The 21,260-nt window shown below is 47.1% G+C and overlaps 1 protein-coding gene and 2 pseudogenes across 1 annotated transcript in view; 2 read left to right on the top strand and 1 right to left on the bottom strand.

Annotated features, from left to right (window-relative positions):
- Positions 1–21,260, top strand: part of LOC134983834 (uncharacterized) — a 311,233-nt gene that overhangs the window by 89,724 nt on the left and 200,249 nt on the right. The gene's annotated exons all lie outside the window — the stretch shown is intronic.
- Positions 15,512–15,632, bottom strand: LOC134983853 (5S ribosomal RNA; annotated as a pseudogene).
- Positions 17,946–18,066, top strand: LOC134983852 (5S ribosomal RNA; annotated as a pseudogene).

The raw sequence follows: 21,260 nt of genomic DNA, 5'->3' as shown, positions 1-21,260 counted from the left end.
TGCTGGAAGTACAGCTTGTGAATTTCCCTCAGTACTACCTCCCCTTTCTCCGAGGGCAGCAGGCAAGACTGATTTGAGGTAACGGCGAGAGGGAGTCGCCTCGAACTCCAGCTTGTATCCCTGTGATACTACTTGCAGAACCCAGGAATCCACCTGTGAGCGAGCCCACTGGTCGCTGAAGTTCCCGAGACGCGCCCCCACCGCACCTGGCTCCACATGTGGAGCCCCAGCGTCATGCGGTGGACTCAGAGGAAGCGGGGGAAGATCTTTTATCCTGGGAACTGGCTGTCTGGTGCAGCTTTTTCCCTCTTCCCTTGTCTCTGTGCAGAAAGGAAGCGCCTTCGACCCGCTTGCTTTTCTGAAGCCGAAAGGACTGTACCTGATAATACGGTGCTTTCTTAGGCTGTGAAGAAACCTGAGGTAAAAAATTTTCTTCCCAGCAGTTGCTGTGGATACGAGGTCCCAGAGACCATCCCCAAACAATTCCTCACCCTTGTAAGGCAGAATCTCTATGTGCCTTTTAAAGTCAGCATTACCTGTCCACTGCCGGGTCCGTAATACCCTCCTGGCAGAATGGACATTACATTAATTCTGGATGCCAGCCGGAAAATATCCCTCTGTGCATCCCTCATATATAAGACGACGTCTTTAATATGCTCTTTGGTTAGCAAAATAGTATCCCTGTCCTGACAGGGTAACAGACCACGCTGCAGCAGCACTATCCATGCTGAGGCAATTGCAGGTCTAAGTATAGTACCTGAGTGTGTATATACAGACTTCAGTATAGCCTCCTGCTTTTTATCAGCAGGCTCCTTCAAAGTGGCCGTATCCTAAGACGGCAGTGCCACCTTTTTTGACAAACGTGCGAGCGCCTTATCCTAGGGGATATCTCCCAACGTGACCTATCCTCTGGCGGGAAAGGGTACGCCATCAGTAACTTTTTAGGAATTACCAGTTTCTTATCGGTGGAACCCACGCTTCTTCACACACTTCATTCACTCATCTGATGGGGGAACAAAACACTGCCTGCTTTTTCTCCCCAAACATAAAAACCCTTTTGTTTTAGTGGTACTTGGGTTAATGTCAGAGTGTAACACATTTTTCATTGCCGAGATCATGCTACGGATGTTCCTAGTGGATTGTGTATATGGGGGTAATTCCAAGTTGATCGCAGCAGGAAACTTTTTAGCAGTTGGGCAAAACCATGTGCACTGCAGGGGGGGGGGGGGGGCAGATATAACATTTGCAGAGAGAGTTAGATTTGGGTGGGTTATTTTGTTTCTGTGCAGGGTAAATAATGCCTGCTTTATTTTGACACTGCAATTTAGATTGCAGATTGAACACACCACACTCAAAACTATCTCTCTCTGCACATGTTATATCTGCCTCCCCTGCAGTGCACATGGTTTTGCCCAACTGCTAAAAAATTTCCTGCTGCGATCAACTTGGAATTACCCCCATGCCTCAACCTCGTCGACACTGGAGTCAGACTCCGTGTCGACATCTGTGTCTGCCATCTGAGGTAGCGGGCGTTTTTGAGCCCCTGATGACCTTTGAGACGCCTGGGCAGGCACGAGCTGAGAAGCCGGCTGTCCCACAGCTGTTACATCATCCAGCCTTTTATGTAAGGAGTTGACACTGTCGGTTAATACCTTCCACCTATCCATCTACTCTGGTGTCGGCCCCACAGGGTGCGACATCACATTTATCGGCATCTGCTCCGCCTCCACATAACCTTCCTCCTCAAACATGTTGACACAGCCGTACCGACACACCGCACACACACAGGGAATGCTCTGACTGAGGACAGGACCCCACAAAGTCCTTTGGGGAGACAGAGAGAGAGAGGATGCCAGCACACACCAGAGCGCTATATAATGCAGGGATTAACACTATAACTGAGTGATTTTCCCCAATAGCTGCTTGTATACACAATATTGCGCCTAAATTTAGTGCCCCCCCTCTCTTTTTAACCCTTTGAGCCTGAAAACTACATGGGAGAGCCTGGGGAGCTGTCTTCCAGCTGCACTGTGAAGAGAAAATGGCGCCAGTGTGCTGAGGGAGATAGCCCCGCCCCTTTTTCGGCGGACTTCTCCCGCTTTTTTATGGATCTCTGGCAGGGGTATTTTACACATATATAGCCTCTAGGACAGTGGTTGCCAACGTGTGGCTCTTGAGCCACATGCGGCTCTTTCTTCATTCAAATGTGTTTCCCAACACTCAAGTCATGTGACCACAAGAGATCTGTAAACCGCTGCACTCCAGCCAGACATGCAGCAGCACTATGTAGACTGAGAACTGAGGGAGCCAAATACACATGGGGGAGCTGGCTGGAGTGACACAGGCGGGTGCTGGCTGGAGTGACACAGGCGGGTGCTGGCTGGAGTGACACAGGCGGGTGCTGGCTGGAGTAACACAGGCGGGTGCTGGCTGGAGTGACACAGGCGGGTGCTAGCTGGAGTGACACAGGCGGGTGCTGGTTGGAGTGACACAGGCGGGGGCTAGCTGGAATGTCAGGCGGGTGCTGGCTGGAATGACAGGCGGGTGCTGGCTGGAGTGACACAGGCGGGTGCTGGCTGGAGTGACACAGGCGGGTGCTGGTTGGAGTGACACAGGAGGGTGCTGGCTGGAGTGACACAGGCGGGTGCTGGCTGGAATGACAGGCGGGTGCTGGCTGGAGTGACACAGGCGGGTGCTGGCTGGAGTGACACAGGCGGGTGCTGGCTGGAGTGACACAGGCGGGTGCTGGCTGGAGTAACACAGGCGGGTGCTGGCTGGAGTGACACAGGAGGGTGCTGGCTGGAGTGACACAGGCGGGTGCTGGCTGGAATGACAGGCGAGTGCTGGCTGGAGTGACACAGGCGGGTGCTGGCTGGAGTGACACAGGCGGGTGCTGGCTGGAGTGACACAGGCGGGTGTTGGTTGGAGTGACACAGGAGGGTGCTGGCTGGAGTGACACAGGCGGGTGCTGGCTGGAATGACAGGCGGGTGCTGGCTGGAGTGACACAGGCGGGTGCTGGCTGGAGTGACACAGGCGGGTGCTGGCTGGAGTGACATAGGCGGGTGCTGGCTGGAGTGACACAGGCGGGTGCTGGCTGGAGTGACATAGGCGGGTGCTGGCTGGAGTGACACAGGCGGGTGCTGGTTGGAGTGACACAGGCGGGGGCTAGCTGGAATGACAGGCGGGTGCTGGCTGGAGTGACACAGGCGGGTGCTGGCTGGAGTGACACAGGCGGGTGCTGGCTGGAGTGACACAGGCGGGTGCTGGTTGGAGTGACACAGGCGGGGGCTAGCTGGAATGACAGGCGGGTGCTGGCTGGAATGACAGGCGGGTGCTGGCTGGAGTGATACAGGAGGGTGCTGGCTGGAGTGACACAGGCGGGTGCTGGCTGGAATGACAGGCGGGTGCTGGCTGGAGTGACACAGGCGGGTGCTGGCTGGAATGACAGGCGGGTGCTGGCTGGAGTGACACAGGCGGGTGCTGGCTGGAATGACAGGCGGGTGCTGGCTGGAGTGACACAGGCGGGTGCTGGCTGGAGTGACACAGACGGGTGCTGGTTGGAGTGACACAGGAGGGTGCTGGCTGGAGTGACACAGGCGGGTGCTGGCTGGAATGACAGGCGGGTGCTGGCTGGAGTGACACAGGCGGGTGCTGGCTGGAGTGACACAGGCGGGTGCTGGCTGGAGTGACACAGGCGGGTGCTGGCTGGAATGACAGGCGGGTGCTGGCTGGAGTGACACAGGCGGGTGCTGGCTGGAGTGACACAGGCGGGTGCTGGCTGGAGTGACACAGGCGGGTGCTGGCTGGAGTGACACAGGCGGGTGCTGGCTGGAGTGACACATGGGGAACTGAAGTGTATTATGTGAATCTAGCTTTTCAATATATTTTATGCGGATCTGGCCTTTTCAATTATTTGATGTAGAAGTGGCTTTTTCATTGTATTTTATACCAGTGGCGTGGCCTAGCAGGCACAAGGTCACACCCCATTTTTGCAAGTGCGCCTTCGGCACGAAGTCGGCTCTTTGATATACCTAACAAGATTTCTTGGCTCTTTGTCTCTGACTGGTTGGCCACCCCTGCTCTAGGACTATATATTGTGTAGATTTGCCAGCCAAGGTGTTTAATATTGCTGCTCAGGGCGCACCCCCCCCCCCCAGCGCCCTGTACCCTCAGTGACCGGTGTGTGAAGTGTGTATGAGGAGCAATGGCGCACAGCTGCAGTGCTGTGCGCTACCTTGGTGAAGACCGAAGTCTTCTGCCGCCGATTTTCCGGACTGTCTTCTTGCTTCTGGCTCTGTAAGGGGGACGGCGGCGCGGCTCAGGGAACGGACTCCGAGGCTGGGCCTGTGTTCGATCCCTCTGGAGCTAACGGTGTCCAGTAGCCTAATAAGCCCAAGCTAGCTGCAAGCAGGTAGGTTCGCTTCTTCTACCCTTAGTCCCTCGTTGCAGTGAGCCTGTTGCCAGCAGATCTCACTGAAAATAAAAAACCTAAATATGACTTTCTTTTCTAGGAGCTCAGGAGAGCCTCTAGTGTGCATCCAGCTCAGCCGGGCACAAGATTCTAACTAAGGTCTGGAGGAGGGTCATAGTGGGAGGAGCCAGTGCACACCAGGTAGTCATAAAGCTTTCTTTAGTTGTGCCCAGTCTCCTGCGGAGCCGCTATTCCCCATGGTCCTTACGGAGTCCCAGCATCCACTTAGGACGTCAGAGAAAAGGATTTACCGGTAGGTAATTAAATCCTATTTTTACACCCCCATCATCAGTGTCTTACCTCTATTCTCTCAATAGTAATAAGGATGATGGTGTGCGCAGTAAGTATGATACAGAGAATTATATATCAGGATCTATACAGCTGCCGCCATACTTCTGCTTCTCATACTTGTGCTACTGGCAGCAGTGAACATCTGAGTGAGAGTGCAGGGAAGACAGCTGAGTCTGATGAGACAGAGATTGGATCTGCATTTGCAGGGATGTACCACACCTGTCACCCCTGTTAGTATATAAAATAATAAATAAGAGGGGCGTGGTCCATCCAGACGTGGTTTCTGGAGCTCTCCTCACTAAGTGGCTATTTATCTACCCTACCTGATAGCTCTCAGCCGCCGCTGGGACCAAGACCCAATTTATTAAGTCCCCCACTCCTACTGCCCTAAAGCTTCTCGCTCCACTCACTCCGGGCACCGTTCACTGCCGCAGCCTAATGACGCCTATAAAGCCATGGGCTGTATTCTGGGGCTATGTGCGCCCAGTCTTTCCTGCACGCTCCAGACACCTGACTTGAAGGCACTTTTGGCTCAGGTGGGAGTACTTGCTCTCCAGATAACACAGGTGCGTAGCTTCCGCTACTGCTGGGGACAGAACGGGATGCCCACAGTAACCGGAGCCCAGCGGTGATATTAGGAAGTGAGATGGCTGCCATTTTGGATCCTGGTGCCCGGCCATCGCATGCTCTGTCTTCTGCCTTCAATAAGGTTTAATATAAATAAGTGTCCTGACAGCTGGATCGGGGTCACTACACTAAATTGCAGCATTTGCCTGGAGGTGAAACTACCTTCTATTTATATGGTACCACTATAATCTACTTCCTCTCAGTCTACATGCAGAGCCCTATATCAAGTATCGTCTGAGTACAGCTCATTACACTCTGATTACAACCTCACAGTATATTATTTTGTGGATTTATTCACTGAATATATTTTGCCATTTGTGTCTCTCTGTGTTGAGTACTTCACGTCTGTGATCACGGTGACCTCTAGTGGAATTTCTCGGTCATTACTGGGTTATTTGAGTTGCATTACATCAGGTTTACTTGAAACTTTGGCTCGGATACCCCCGTCACCCCGACTGAGAATGTCATTTTGAACTGACTCATCTTGATGTAACCTCCTGACAGCGTACCATTTATAGATCATTAGTATTTTCCTATCTCTGAGAGGTCAGTCTCTTTGTAGCCGGCTTACCATGCCTCCAAAAAAGGTTAATAGGTAACAAATTGGCCCCACCTGTCCATCTCTTTGGTACCTCAAATTCAGGTGGTCCTTCTGAGACCACTACAACATCATCTGCTTCTTCTTGTCAGGCGCACAGCCCAGCTGTAATGGCAGAAGACGTCTTCAGACACTCTAGATGATCCTGTTACTCTACGCTCTATACATTCTATGTTACCTGCATTTAAGGACTGAAATAACCTCAGAACTTAACTCTAATATTCAAGCTTTGAAGTCCGATATCAGTGAGATTGGCACTCATACAGACTGAGATGAAAGAGATTGTTGTGTCTCACAAAGATATGATTTCAGCACATGACACCCTTCAGGAAGACATGGGCCAGTATTTACTAATAATCCGAGTTTGCCCAATTTGTGTTTTTTTTTTCTTCAAAGTCTCAATCCGGGAATTCACTAAGCACAAATCTCGGCAGTGTCTGGTCTATTCGTAATTGTTTGATTGGCAAAGTTATGAATTACGAATGAATAGACCATCAGTCAAACGCGGCTGTTATTTCATACAATACGGGCATTCACTATTCATTCGGATCTGGGTGTTAGTCTCTGAGTGGTCTATTTTTTTGTGAATCGCTCTGTCCATGAGCCAGGGGGACGTGCTGCATATACATTGCCTCAGATTGCTCATTCCTTCTAAAATTATTAGGAGTCCCTCTATAATCTTAGAAAGGATGAAACCCCTCAGGCCGCCTCTGATCTGATTGATACAGAGATACCTGGCGGAAGTTGAATTTCCAAAACTTCCTGAGTCAGACCTGGATGCTCTGGAACAACCCTTTACCATAGAAGAGCTGGAAACAGCCTTGGCGGCTACACCAACTGGGAAGAGTCCGGGCCCGGATGGTTTCCCAGTCGGATACTATAAAGCCTTTAACTAATCCCTGTTGCCCCTCTTCTTGAAGGCGTGCAATTCCATCTCTGCCGAGAAAGGCTTTTCTCCGCAGACCTTGGAAGCACATATAACTGTAATCCCAAAAGAGGGTAAGGACCCCACCCAGTGCTCGAGCTACCGACTTATTTCCCTCCTCAATTGAGACATTAAACTCTTTGCAAAATTGCTTGCGGGCCATTTGGGCCGCCTTCTCCCGCTGGTGGTTCATGTAGTTGTAGTGTCAGTGAGGCTGCACACGGCAGAGATACAATGTAGCGCCTATGCGCTGCATTGTATCCAATGGTGGGAACTTTGCGGTCAGCGGTTGACTGAAAGTAACCTCACGGCTGACCGCAAAGTTCCCAGCATTGGATACAATGGAGCGCATAGGCGCTACATTGTATCTCTGCCGTGTGCTGCCTGACAGACATTACAGGAGCACACAGCCAATCAGGAGAGTGTCACGACGTGGTGCTTCCTGATTGGCTGAAGGAACCCTCTTTGACAGGAGTCAGGGGGGGTCCTGGCACTCAGGGAAAGGGGTCCCATGTGTAAACATGGGGCCCCTTACAGTGCGTGGTCGGGTTTCCGTTTTTTTGTTTTGCCAAGTACGTGGATTATACAAAGAACAGAGGCTACACTGGATTATGTGAGTATAATTTTTTCACAGGTCCCCCAAGGATTCTACATGGAGAAGAGGGCCGAGCCTCATGTGAACATAGGTAAGTATGTATGTTTGGAGGTGTGCATGTATGTAATAAACTTATACTGTCATGGTGTGTGTGTCCTGTTTTTTGTTGGGTATTTTTTTAGTAGTAGTACTACAGGTACCAGCGGGCCCAGTTTTGGTACTTGTGGTTCTCCAAGTACCAGCTTGCGGGGGAGGCTTGCTGGGACTTGTAGTACTGCTACTAAAAACAGTATAATTTTTTACACAAGGCTATCAGCCCCCCATCCGCCGTCCTTGGATGGGGGGGGGGGGACAGCCTCGGGCTTCACCCCTGGTCCTTGGGTGGCTGGAGGGGGGGGGAACCCCTTGATTTAAGGCGTTCCCACTCCTCCTGGGTAACCCGGCCAGGGGTGACTAGTTGGGTATGTAATACCAGGGCCGCCGGGACCACAATAAAAGTGTCCCCCGGCTGTGGCATTATGTACCTGGCTAGTGGAGCCCGGTGCTGGTTTAAAAAAAATACGGGGGACCCCTACGCTTTTTGCCACCCATATTTTTTGAACCAGGACCAGGCGCAGAGCCCGGTGCTGGTTGATGAAATATGAGGGAACCCCAGTCATTTTCCCCCCCATATTTTGTCAACCAGGACCGGCTAAAAGAGCCCGAGGCTGGTTGTGCTTAGGAGGGGGGACCCCACGCAATTTTTTTAGGAATTTTTAACACTTTAAACACTTTTAAAGGTACACAATGAAGCCCTGCACGGATCTCACAGATCCGGCCGGGATTCCTTGTGTTTTGTCAGACAGTGTTTTACTCATCATTCCCGTAAAACACTGCCTGACATTCCGAATCACATCGACATCGGAAAATACGAATTTGTAAAAGTCGGCAGCTTAGTGAATGACCGTATCAGGATTCAAAAAGTTGCAGTAAAATGCACCCGATACCATTCGAGATCAAACACCCTTAAAAATGGCAAAAACATGAATCTTTGTAAATATACCCCATGGTCTCTATTTGTGATAAAGTCATTGATTTAGAAGACTGGTCTCGGAGAAATAATATCAGAATAATGGGCGTTCCGTATTCGGTTACAAATGCTGAGCTTTATGATTATGCCACGGTCCTATTTTCAGAAAATTCCACCGAAGGCTTCTGACGAGGACCTTCTTATTAATAGGATCCATAGACTCCCACAGTCCAAACAGGCCCCTATCCAAGCACTAAGGGAAACTCTGCTCAGGGTCCACTTTTCTGCTGCGGGGTACACTGGGCTCCACAAGGATTGGACAATGGGGTGTAGAGTAGGATCTTGATCCGAAGCACCAACAGGCTCAAAGCTTTGACTGTTCCCGGAATGCACAGCTCCGCCTCCTCTATAACCCCGCCCCTCTGCACAGGAGCTCAGTTTGTAAGTTGGTGCTGCAGATAGCAGGCACTGAACAGAGGGGCTGCTCTGAGCAGCCCTGAGAAGTGCTTTTGTGAAGAAAAGTGAAGACTTCAAGGGCTGCAGCAGTGTCTGGATGTCAGGAGACATTTTCTGCTGCAGCTCCATCACTCCCCAGCGGCGCTGTACACTCCCGCGTCCTGGTTACCGGGTACCTACAGCAGGAGGCTCCAGTTTTCTTCTGGTCAGTCACACACGGCTGGGGCTCTCCGGGATCGCGCTTCGGGAGGTGGTAAGTGGGTCCCGTTCTTTATCCCGATCCAGTGCGCTCCGTGGGAGGCGGACCGCGCGCGCTGGCGGTGGACACTGTGGCAGTACAGGCGATCCCACTAGATCACCAGGGCATGGGTGCAGGGCAGGTTTTCCCTTAAAACCTTTTTATTAGTAGCCCGCAGTACCCGGTGGTTTTGCCAGCAGAGGGGATAAGGCTTGGACCTGAAGCCCCTACCCCAGGGCGCCATTTGCAGTAAATGTTCCCGCCCTGGAGCTGTATATCTGTCTCTCCCTCACTCCCTGTCAGTGTCTGAGCGCCATTTCTCTCAGCTACACTGTTCCTGGGACTGCTTGGGCAAATCCTCCTATGTAAAGCCGCCTGATAGTCAGTGCTGTGACTTTACAAGACACTTAAGTATTCTACCTGCCTTTTTAGACAGTGATAGTTAAGAAAAATTGCATTTAGTCAGGGTTATTTAGTACAAGTATCCTGTGATATACATCCAGCCTTTACTGTGCAGTGTTATATCTATTGATTACATAGCTATATATATCAGCTAGTCCAGTGCAGTATTATTGTCAGTAATAACCTCTGCATTGTACAGACTGTGACTATATGTGTGTGCATTGTCCTGCTGGGTGACTTCCATTTTGTGTCTCTCACTCAGCTTGCTGTCCCTATATTCTATAACCTGTGGGTGCTGGGTGCGTCAGGTTATCATAGTGTAATATAAGATATTCACAATATATACATTTGTTGTATTTTCTCTGTGATTCTAGTCACCGTTGTTACCTTGTACTGCACGTTATATAACATGTCTGCTGATGAGGGTAACGGTTCTGTGGCGGAACACGCTGCCAGTTGTGCTGATGCCGCAGATACCTTTGAGGAAAACATAGCAGCCGAGGGCTCTGGTTCTGGGGGTTCCTTGCCCCCCAGTGTTACTGTGGCAACGGGGGTACACAATGATCCGCCGTGGGCTACATTCTCCACATTGCAGTCTATGCTAGTTACTAAATGAATGCCCCCTATGGGTCCTCCTATGCCGGTAAAACCATATATGATCCCTGCAGCTAATTCTCCGTGGGCAGATACCTTGTCCACGCAGTTACAGAAATTGAACCAGTCACTGACTACTAAGTCTGTCCCTCGCCCGCCTAAGACTAAGGGGTCTTCTAAGCGGGCCATTACTTCCTCACAATCCACTGCTGTCCCTGACACCTCGTCTGATGAAGATGGCGTTTACACAGACCCCACTGAATCTGATAATACTGCTTGTTATACTGGCTCACAAGTGGATGTTCCTGATCTCTCGGAGGCCATTAGAGTAATTTTACAGATTACAGATGATCTCGAGCCATCTGTCCCTCCTAAGAAACCAGATAGATTCAAGCGTCGATCACCTGGTTGATATACGTCAGGAATCCTGGGAGAACCCAGGAAATAAGTTTGTACCTCACAAGAAGCTTCTTGCTCGCTATTCCCTCGCTCAAGAGCTGACTAAAAATTGGGAGAACCCTCCTCCAGTGGACTCACATGTGACGCGGATGGTGGTCTCCTCAGCTCTACCGGTCACTACCGTCACGTCTCTTAAGGAGCCTACGGATAAACGTGTGGAGGGTTGTCTAAAAGCGATTAACACCCTCACGGGTGCTGCACAGCGGCCCACTATTGCAGCAACATGGGCTGCAGAAGCTATTATTGCGTGGGCCCAGGAGCTGGAAGCTGAAATCTCTTCTGACCATGCTAGACAATGCTTGTCGTATATTGTCACAGCTTCTCTGTATATTAAAGAGGCGGCTTCTGATGCCGGCATTCTGGCAGCCAAGGCTTCTACTACGTCTGTCCTGGCGTGCCGGATTTGTGGCTGAGATCTTGTCTGTGGATCTGGATTCTAGAAAAACCATGCAGGTACTCCCTTTCAAGGGAGATATCCTATTCGGAGAGGACTTACACAAGATAGTGGCTGAGTTGGCTACTGCCAAAAACTGCGTGTCTGCCTAGTACTGCTCTTTCTGTGCCGAAGGCTAAGAGTACTTCATATCATCCCTTCTGTCCTTCAGGTATAGCAAAAGGTCAGGCGTACCACAAGCAGGCCCGCACTTACAAACCCGGTAAGCCAAAGCCCAAAAGAGCCTGGGCTGCCCGTCAGCCAGCTTCCAAGACTGATAAGCCTGCCGCATGACGGGGCAGGCCTCCCTCTGGGGGATCCCAGGGTGGGGGGCTGGCTTCTAGGGTATACCAGGGAGTGGTTGAGGACCACTTCAGATGCCTGGGTACAGGAAGTCGTTACTCATGGTTACGCCATAGCCTTCAAAAACCGCTCCCCTCATCGATTTTGCCTGACAGACGTCCCTTCGGACCAAGTAAAGGCAAAGACCCTACATTCGGTGGTAGAGACCCTCCTGGACTCAGGAGTCGTAGTACAGGTGCCTCTTGCTCAGAGAGGTCAGGGGTACTATTCTCCGCTATTCCTAGTTCCGAAACCGAATGGGTCCTCTCGGCCCATTCTCAACCTCAAGTCCCTGAACAAGTTTGTGAGAGTCTCCAAGTTCCGTATGGAAACACTTCGCTCTATAGTTCTGGCCTTGGAGCCTGGGGATTATATGGTTTCCCTGGATATACAGGATGCTTACCTGTATGTTCCTATAGCAGTGTCACATCAACAATACCCGAGGTTTGCGGTTGGCAACCTCCACTACCAGTTTCGGGCATTACCCTTTGGTTCAACAACGGCTCCACGAGTCTTCACCAAGGTTATGGTGGCCATGACGGCGGTACTTCGTCGTCAAGGGGTCAGGATCCTACCGTATCTAGACGACCTGTTGATCCTGGCAAATTCCCCAGACATTCTCCTACGTCACCTAGATTTGACGATCCGGTTTCTACAAGCTCACGGGTGGCTCATCAACTGGAAGAAATCCTCCCTGATCCCTGCTCAGTGCATCTGGGAGTGCTATTGGACACTCACAACCAGCGGTTGTTCGTGTCTCAGGAGAAGGTCCTGAAACTTCAGGACAGGATTCGTTGCTTCCTCTCTCATCCGCAATTGTCGATTCATTCGGCAATGCAGGTGTTGGGCCTCATGGTGTCAGCATTCGACATGGTGGAGTCTGCTCAGTTCCATTCTCGCCCCCTCCAGAGGCTGATTCTGGCCAAGTGGGACGGCCTGCCTCACTGGATCAGATCTCACATGATCTCCTTGACTCCGGATGTCTGTCTGTCGCAGCAGAAAACGAGATTTATGGTAAGAACTTACCTTTGTTAAATCTCTCTGCGAGGTACACTGGGCTCCACAAGGCGCCCACCCTGACGCACTTAGCTTCTTTGGGTTGGTATGGCATTAGCCGCTGACACTTCTCCTGTCGTGAGAGTGTGGTGTATGTGGCTACTAAATGTTGTCGTCTCTTATCCTGCTACTGCATTGGGCTGGTTAACTGAAAACTAAGCTCCTGTGTGGAGGGGCGGGGTTATAGAGGAGGCGGCGCTGTGCATCTTGGGAACAGTCAAGCTTTGAGCCTGTTGGTGCTTCGGATCAAGATCCTACTCTACACCCCATTGTCCAATCCTTGTGGATCCCAGTGTACCTCGCAGAAAGAGATTTAACAAAGGTAAGTTCTTACCATAAATCTCGTTTTTTCATATTAAAGAATGCATTCACCAGGCTGCTTTGCCTTCCTCATCCACAGTGCCTGATAATCTGCAGATATTTCCTGATATTTCTCGGGAGACGCTGGCCAAAAGGCATCTATTCCACCCAAGGAAATGTACAATACAAATGGGTATTTCCTACTAAGGTTATTGTAATGCGAAACGGCGCCTTCGCAGTGATACCTTCAACCGAGGATGGCCCTGCTATTCTGAAAACATAGGATATTAATACCTACCGGTAAATCCTTTTCTCGTAGTCTGTAGGGGATACTGGGATGGTCTTAGTACCATGGGGTATAGATGGGGTTCATTGGAGACTGGCACTTTAAAACTTCTTCAGAGAGTATGCTGGCTCCCCCCCTCTATGCCCCTCCTGTAGACTCTTTCTAGGAAAACGGTGCCCAAGGAGATGGACATACTTTGAAAGGAGGAAAAGAGACAAGAAAGTGGTGAGAGAACGAACCAGCACACAACATAACAAGAGGATAGCAACACTAACCACAACTTGAAAATAGGGACAGCAAAAGCAGACCAAAAATACAACACACAAGAATAACTCTTGCTGGAAAATATCAAAGCACAGAGGCGGGCGCCCAGTATCCCCTATGGACTATGAAAAAAAGGGTTTACCGGTAGGTATTAAAATCCTATTTAAGCCGCCAAAGAGTGAGCCTGTTGGATCGTAAGCCTGATCCAACATGCAATAGACTGCTTCGAAGGAGGACAACCAATCTTTGAAGCATCATAGAGAACAAAAAGCAAGTCTGATTTTCTGAGACGAGCTGGCCTCTTGACATAAATCTCCAAAGCCCGAACCACGTCCAAGGACATTGGTGTAACAGACGTCCCAGTGACAACCAGAACCACCATCGGCCAATTGATATGAAATGCTGATAGCACCTTAGGCAAGAATGTCTAGCGAGTTTTGAGCACAGCTCTAACCTCATGAAACACCAGAGAAGGACTCTTACAGCATAAGGCCCCTAATTCCAAAACACGCCTCACCGAGGCCAATGCCAATAACATGATATCAAAAGAAACCAAGAAAATAAAAATAGCAGCGCTAATGGAAATATTAGATAGTAATTCTAATACGAAGGATTGAGTGAAAAACGTTCGTTAATTTAATAAAACATAAATTTAGGCCTCAATAAAAATTGGATACACGATCCAAACATAACAATTTAAAACAATGAGAAATGATAAAATTAACATGTATGGGTCAATTGAATTGTAGCTGCCCGTCGCATTAATATCCGTTCCTATTAATAAAACTGGAATATATAGCAGATAAAAATAGACTGACAATGCAGTCACACCAGTACACATTACCCGAAGACCGCTAGAGGTGTAGTCCCTTAAGAGTGTCTCTGATATTTTTACTCAAAACCAGCCAGGTTTGGGGTCCTCATTTAGTGCGGTGTCTTCCTCATAGAGATGGGTGTAAATAGTGTTCCTGGTTGTTGGATATTTGTCCCGTTTTTTCTGCAGATGGCAAAGTCCAGTTTGGTCCGGATATGTTACGGCAGCAGCAAATGTCACGATTGACTACCCAGGTAGCCTCCTCCTGACGCGTTTCGCTGCGAGCAATGCAGCTTTTTCAAAGGTCCTTGGATCGTGTATCCAATTTTTATTGAGGCCTAAATTTATGTTTTATTAAATTAACAAACGTTTTTCACTCAATCCTTCGTATTAGAATTACTATCTAATATTTCCATTAGCGCTGCTATTTTTATTTTCTTGGTTTCTTTTGATATATGGTTGGGGTGTGACTACCTCCAAGTTGTTATAGCAGCAGCATTAGAGACACAGCACCTGAAAGCGCCCGATCTTCCATTTGCTTGGTAGATTTCTTTCCAATAACATGATAGCCTGCCATGTCAAATACTCCATGTCCACCTTGTGGAAAGGTTCAATCAAACCGATTGGAGAAAGGCCAGAACCAAATTGAGAACTCACGGCGCTGTGGGAGGCACAAAGGGTAGTCGAATATAAAGGACACCTGTCAAGAACATCTGGACCACTGGGAGAACAGTTATTTGAGAGACAAAGATTGGAAACCGCACTGGTCTTATGGTGTATATGTATAATGATAGTTATCTGTAAATACTGATAATAGAATTTAGGGTTCAAATCCTTATTTCGGGGAGCAGATACATACGGTAACACATTCCTTTTTGTTTAAAAAGACTACCCATCAGTGGTGCTCCCCCGAGTCAGTTAAACATGATGTAAACTTTTGAAAAGAAAAAAGAAGACTCTTTTTGGGAAGCACTCATATACAGATAATATTGTACGACTCAATGTCAAAAAATAGCTAGCTAAAATACAACATTTTTATTAATTCTCATTAAAAGTGATTATTGGGGAGTTCAAATTGGCGCCAGTATATGTTTAAATAGTGACATTGCGAAAATATGGGGAATGATGTACAGAATACAAGGTACCAATACCTAATTCTGGCCGAGATGGGTATATCCAGCTGTGGATCAGTCTGTGATTATAAGTTGCTCATTTGTTGGAAATATGACCGTCATTTGTAAACTGCTATATATCCCAATTGGGAATTTTGATCCTAGCAGATGATTGAATCATAGGTCATAACCGAGACATAAGATAGTGCTCTATTAATAGTGACAGGTGGGCGGCAAATATTTGCAGTACCAGGGTGTTCCTTAGTAGTCTCCTATCCAAGTACTTAACCCGGCCCTCCACTGCTTGGCTTCCAAGATCAGATGAGATTGGGCATCTCCAGCGGGGTATGACCGCAGACCTTATGCTCACCCTTGTCACGCTGTGTCCAAAATTGGGCACAGATAAGAGCCAATTATTATTGTCGTATGAGCCACAAGTTTGAGAGAAACACAGCTGGTTTGATGTGAAAAGAAGGGGGGGATTTCTTATCACAGATGATAAGGTATACTCAAAGATTAAATACCCATCTAAATTGTCAGGGCTTAAGTAGTCGCAGTATACGTAGGGAAAGACCTCTATGTTGCATAATTATCACATGCATATAAATCTGACATTGAATAAATGATATTATTATAATCATGCAAAAGAAGGGAACCTCCAAATTTGGTCTCCAAAGCCACAGATTGCATGCGTAGTTACACTATAAATTCTGAAAATCACCTGAGCAATGAAAAATACAATTCTCAAAAACCAACAGCGAGTTAATATCAACTGAGTTGACACAGTATGTATTCATATGCAGTGTAAAGGAGAAGAGAGAAGGCGTTTTTGTTTTTGTTTTAAGTGGGGTCCAAGGTTTAACAGATGTATCCACATCTGCTTTTTTGATAAAGATATGGACCCCAAAGCAGTTTAGTACTTATTCCTTTACTGTTGATAATTAATGTCACTCAATATAGTATAGCAGTCTGTGTAACATATAGGTAGGATTTTAATAAATACCTGTCCATGCGCTGATGCATAAATAATAAGTATCCAAACCTGATATACAATTTTTTGGTTTAGATCCTACTTGTATGGAGAGGGAGATCCTGATGTCTGAAAGGTGCCGGCCGCGTCCGCCCGCGTCTGCCCACGTTGGGCTTGTTGCCGGGCTCCGGCCGCACTGTGCTTCCTGTTGTTCTGGTTCCCTAGGCGACGGACTTAGCCGAGAGCGGCTCGTTGCGGTCACGTGTACGCACCACGTGACCGTGAGGATGTAGTCTCCTGACGTACGTTTCGCATGAAGCTTGGTCACAGGGCGTCAGTAGGTTCTAGCCTATTGGTTTGTCCTTATATTGGTGATACTGTGTGCTGATTGACTCTAAGCAATAGATTGATAGGTAATTTGGCCTATCATAGTCAGTATCGTATTTGCAGGTTCCCATTGGATGGTGTGTCCTGATTGACAGTTAGAGGGACCATTGAGCAATAAGATGAGCGATCATATGGTTATTTTAATTATTTAAAAAAAGAGCTGATAAGATTAATTCTTTTGGTTGATATTTGCAGAGGATAAGGATATAGTGATAGTATCATTTGTGGAACAGTTAATTACAGTATAAAAACTTTGAAAAGTGGAAGACACAGATTGTTAAAAGCATGCACAGCACTTAATGTGCCTGTGCCAGTATTAGAGTAATTATATACATAATAAGAGGGAAATACAAATACAATTTTTATAAAAGGTTATTTTCTTATATATATATAAATATATGAATTTAAAATTAGGGTATAGATATAGTAAAGTTGGTGAATAAGTGATCGTGACTGCTGAAACCTAAAAGTGTCAAATTATTTATTATGATAATAATATGCAATTGTGTTTAAAAAAGCCCGGCAACAAGCCCAACGTGGGCAGACGCGGGCGGACGCGGCCAGCACCTTTCAGACATCAGGATCTCCCTCTCCATACAAGTAGGATCTAAACCAAAAAAATTGTATATCAGGTTTGGATACTTATTATTTATGCATCAGCGCATGGACAGGTATTTATTAAAATCCTACCTATATGTTACACAGACTGCTATACTATATTGAGTGACATTAATTATCAACAGTAAAGGAATAAGTACTAAACTGCTTTGGGGTCCATATCTTTATCAAAAAAGCAGATGTGGATACATCTGTTAAACCTTGGACCCCACTTAAAACAAAAACAAAAACGCCTTCTCTCTTCTCCTTTACACTGCATATGAATACATACTGTGTCAACTCAGTTGATATTAACTCGCTGTTGGTTTTTGAGAATTGTATTTTTCATTGCTCAGGTGATTTTCAGAATTTATAGTGTAACTACGCATGCAATCTGTGGCTTTGGAGACCAAATTTGGAGGTTCCCTTCTTTTGCATGATTATAATAATATCATTTATTCAATGTCAGATTTATATGCATGTGATAATTATGCAACATAGAGGTCTTTCCCTACGTATACTGCGACTACTTAAGCCCTGACAATTTAGATGGGTATTTAATCTTTGAGTATACCTTATCATCTGTGATAAGAAATCCCCCCCTTCTTTTCACATCAAACCAGCTGTGTTTCTCTCAAACTTGTGGCTCATACGACAATAATAATTGGCTCTTATCTGTGCCCAATTTTGGACACAGCGTGACAAGGGTGAGCATAAGGTCTGCGGTCATACCCCGCTGGAGATGCCCAATCTCATCTGATCTTGGAAGCCAAGCAGTGGAGGGCCGGGTTAAGTACTTGGATAGGAGACTACTAAGGAACACCCTGGTACTGCAAATATTTGCCGCCCACCTGTCACTATTAATAGAGCACTATCTTATGTCTCGGTTATGACCTATGATTCAATCATCTGCTAGGATCAAAATTCCCAATTGGGATATATAGCAGTTTACAAATGACGGTCATATTTCCAACAAATGAGCAACTTATAATCACAGACTGATCCACAGCTGGATATACCCATCTCGGCCAGAATTAGGTATTGGTACCTTGTATTCTGTACATCATTCCCCATATTTTCGCAATGTCACTATTTAAACATATACTGGCGCCAATTTGAACTCCCCAATAATCACTTTTAATGAGAATTAATAAAAATTTTGTATTTTAGCTAGCTATTTTTTGACATTGAGTCGTACAATATTATCTGTATATGAGTGCTTCCCAAAAAGTCTTCTTTTTTCTTTTCAAAAGTTTACACCACTGGGAGAACAGCCAATTGTTCCCTGGAAGAAAAAGACAAGGCTGAGATTTTAACTTTTATGGAGCCTAAATGTAGGTCCACATCCACAACAGCCTGCAGGAAGTGCAAGAAATGTCCCAGATGAAAATCCACAGCAGAATACTGTTGACCCTCACACCAAGAGACACATTTCTTCCATTTGTGATGGTTATGTTTCAATGCGACCATCTGGCCGGCTTGGAGCACAGTCGAGATAACCTTGCCCGGAATTATTTTCCTGGCAAAAATTCTCCCTATATACTTCCATTGCATCAAACGTAGCCGTGGTAAGTCTGGATAGACTAACGGCCCTTGTGTAAGACGATCATCCTGAATTGGCAGAGGCCAGGGGCCTACGAGTAATAAGGCTAGAATGTCTACTTACCAGGCCCTGCGGGGCCAGTCGGGGGCAATCAGAATTGCCTGAACCCTGTCCCTTTAAATCCTTTGAGAACTCTTGGAATTAGAGGAACTGGAGGGAACAAGTACACCAACCGGTAAATCCACGGTGTCGCCAGAGCATCCACTGCTACGGACTGTGGATCCCTCGTCCCAGAACAGTAGCGCAGAAGCTTCTTGGTGAGCTGAGAAACCAACAAGTAGATTTGCAGGTAGCCCCACCAATAAAATATCTGCTGTAACACTTGCGGGTAGAGAACCCATTCCCCCAGGTGCAGATCGTGTCTACTAAGGAAGTCTGCTCCCCAATTGTCTACTCACGGAATTAATACGGCGGAAATTGCCTTGGGATTCCGCTCCACCCAGAGGAGTATCTGTGACACCTCCCTCATTGCAGCTCTGCTGTTTGGACCTCCTTGTTGGTTTATGTACACAACAGTTGGTGTGTTTTCTGACCATACCTGTATGGCCTGATACTGTAGGACATAAAGAGGTCAGCAGAAGGGCAATGTAAATCACCCTGAGTTCCAAAACATTTATCGGAAAGGAAGCCTCTTGATCAGACCACCTTCATTGGAACCGAGCCCCTAGGGTCACTGCACCCCAACAATGGAGGCTTGCATCCGTTGTCAACAGAATCCAATCCTGAATTCCGAAGTGTCGACCCTCCAGGAGGGAGATCAATAACCACCATAAGTGGGAAATCCTGGTGTTTGGTGAAAGGCACATCATCTGGCGTATGTACAGAGGTGACCCAGACCATTTGTCCAGCAGATCCAGCTGGAATGGTCATGCATGGAATCTTCCGTACTGAATTGCGTCGTAGGAGGCCAGCATCTTTCCCAGTAAGCGTATGCAAAGATGTACCGAGATTTTGTTCAGCTTCAAAATGGAACGTACCATCGTCTGAATTATCTTTGCCTTGTCCATAGGAAAGAACACCTTCTGAGACACTGTGTCCAGTATCATTACCAGGAACTGAAGCCTCTGCATAGGTTCTAGGTGGGATTTCTGCAGATTGAGAATCCACCCATGATCCGTGAGTAGTCGTGTTGGAAGGCTGATCTTTTCCATCAACTGTGCTCTGAATATAGCCATTATGAGGAGATCGTCCAAGTATGGAACAATGTTCACTTCCTGCTTGTGGAGTTGTAGCAACATCTCTGCCATCACCCCTGATAATACCCTCAGTGCAGTTGAGAGACCAAAAGGCAAGGCCTGGACCGACCTGGTAGTGACTGTGCTGCAGTGCAAACCTGAGATAAGCCTGAAGAGGTGGCCATATTGAGATGTGAAGATACGCATCCCTAATATCCAAAGAAACCAGGAATTCCCCTTCTTCCATGTCACGCTTGGCCTGAGTTGGGGATCTGATGACTGATAATTGACTGAGGGAGCAGCTATCGGCAAAGGAAGGAAACGAGGTGGCTGAATGTAGTTCTTAATCATGGATTGAACACTTAGGCCCGAAGATGTAGAGGGGTAGGCAATGAGGACAATGACTGAGAACGATACACTGAAGAAAGAGGAATTCAGTTTTAATGAATATACGAATTGTATTTGGTGAGCTCAGGTCTACTGTATAGCAGGAAATATTTCATACCTGCATCATCTAACAAAATGCACATAAATTAGGCACTCTACAAAAAACAATACTAAATTATATTATATACATACGTATATACACATTTATATATAATCACTAATAAACTTCTGCTTGTTACTTTTAATAACATTATAGTGCTGTGTGTAATAACTCTCTACATGTGATAGTTGTCATGGATAGCCTTGTGTTAGAAACACCCAACTGAGAACAGGGCTGATGGCGGAGGAGGGTGTAGGATAAGAGATTGCTGTAGTGACTGAGCAATGAGAATATTTTTTTTTTTAATAAAGTAATTTTTATTCAATAATATGTAGATTGAGTTACAGACATTGCATATCATCAGCATATCACATCATCACATTAATCGCATCTTAGTTTCAATACATTTTGTCAGCCCGTCTGAACTTGCAACATCTGCAACCAATATATAAATCAACATATCCATTTTTTAGTTTTCACCCTTAAACTAACCCACAAAAGGGTACATAAAAAGAAAAAGAAAAAGAAATAAGAAACATAGGAAGAACATAATGAGAAATAGTCATCTGAACTAGGACCTTATCAGTCGCATATGTGTTAAGGCAAGCCCGCAGAGCTACGCTGTCAGCCCTCTAGATATACATCATTATATATTAGATCAGATCAGTGGCACAATAGCTCTTCGGTATCAATTATGACAAGGGACTAGGTGGGAGTGGGGAGACTCCAGCCAGCGAGACCAAATTCTTTCAAACTTGGCCGATGCGT

Source organism: Pseudophryne corroboree (assembly GCF_028390025.1).
Source record: "Pseudophryne corroboree isolate aPseCor3 chromosome 3 unlocalized genomic scaffold, aPseCor3.hap2 SUPER_3_unloc_26, whole genome shotgun sequence".
Classification (NCBI taxonomy): Eukaryota; Metazoa; Chordata; class Amphibia; order Anura; family Myobatrachidae; genus Pseudophryne; species Pseudophryne corroboree.
Note: the sequence above shows the minus strand (reverse complement) of the source record. Positions and strands in the feature narration are given on the sequence as shown.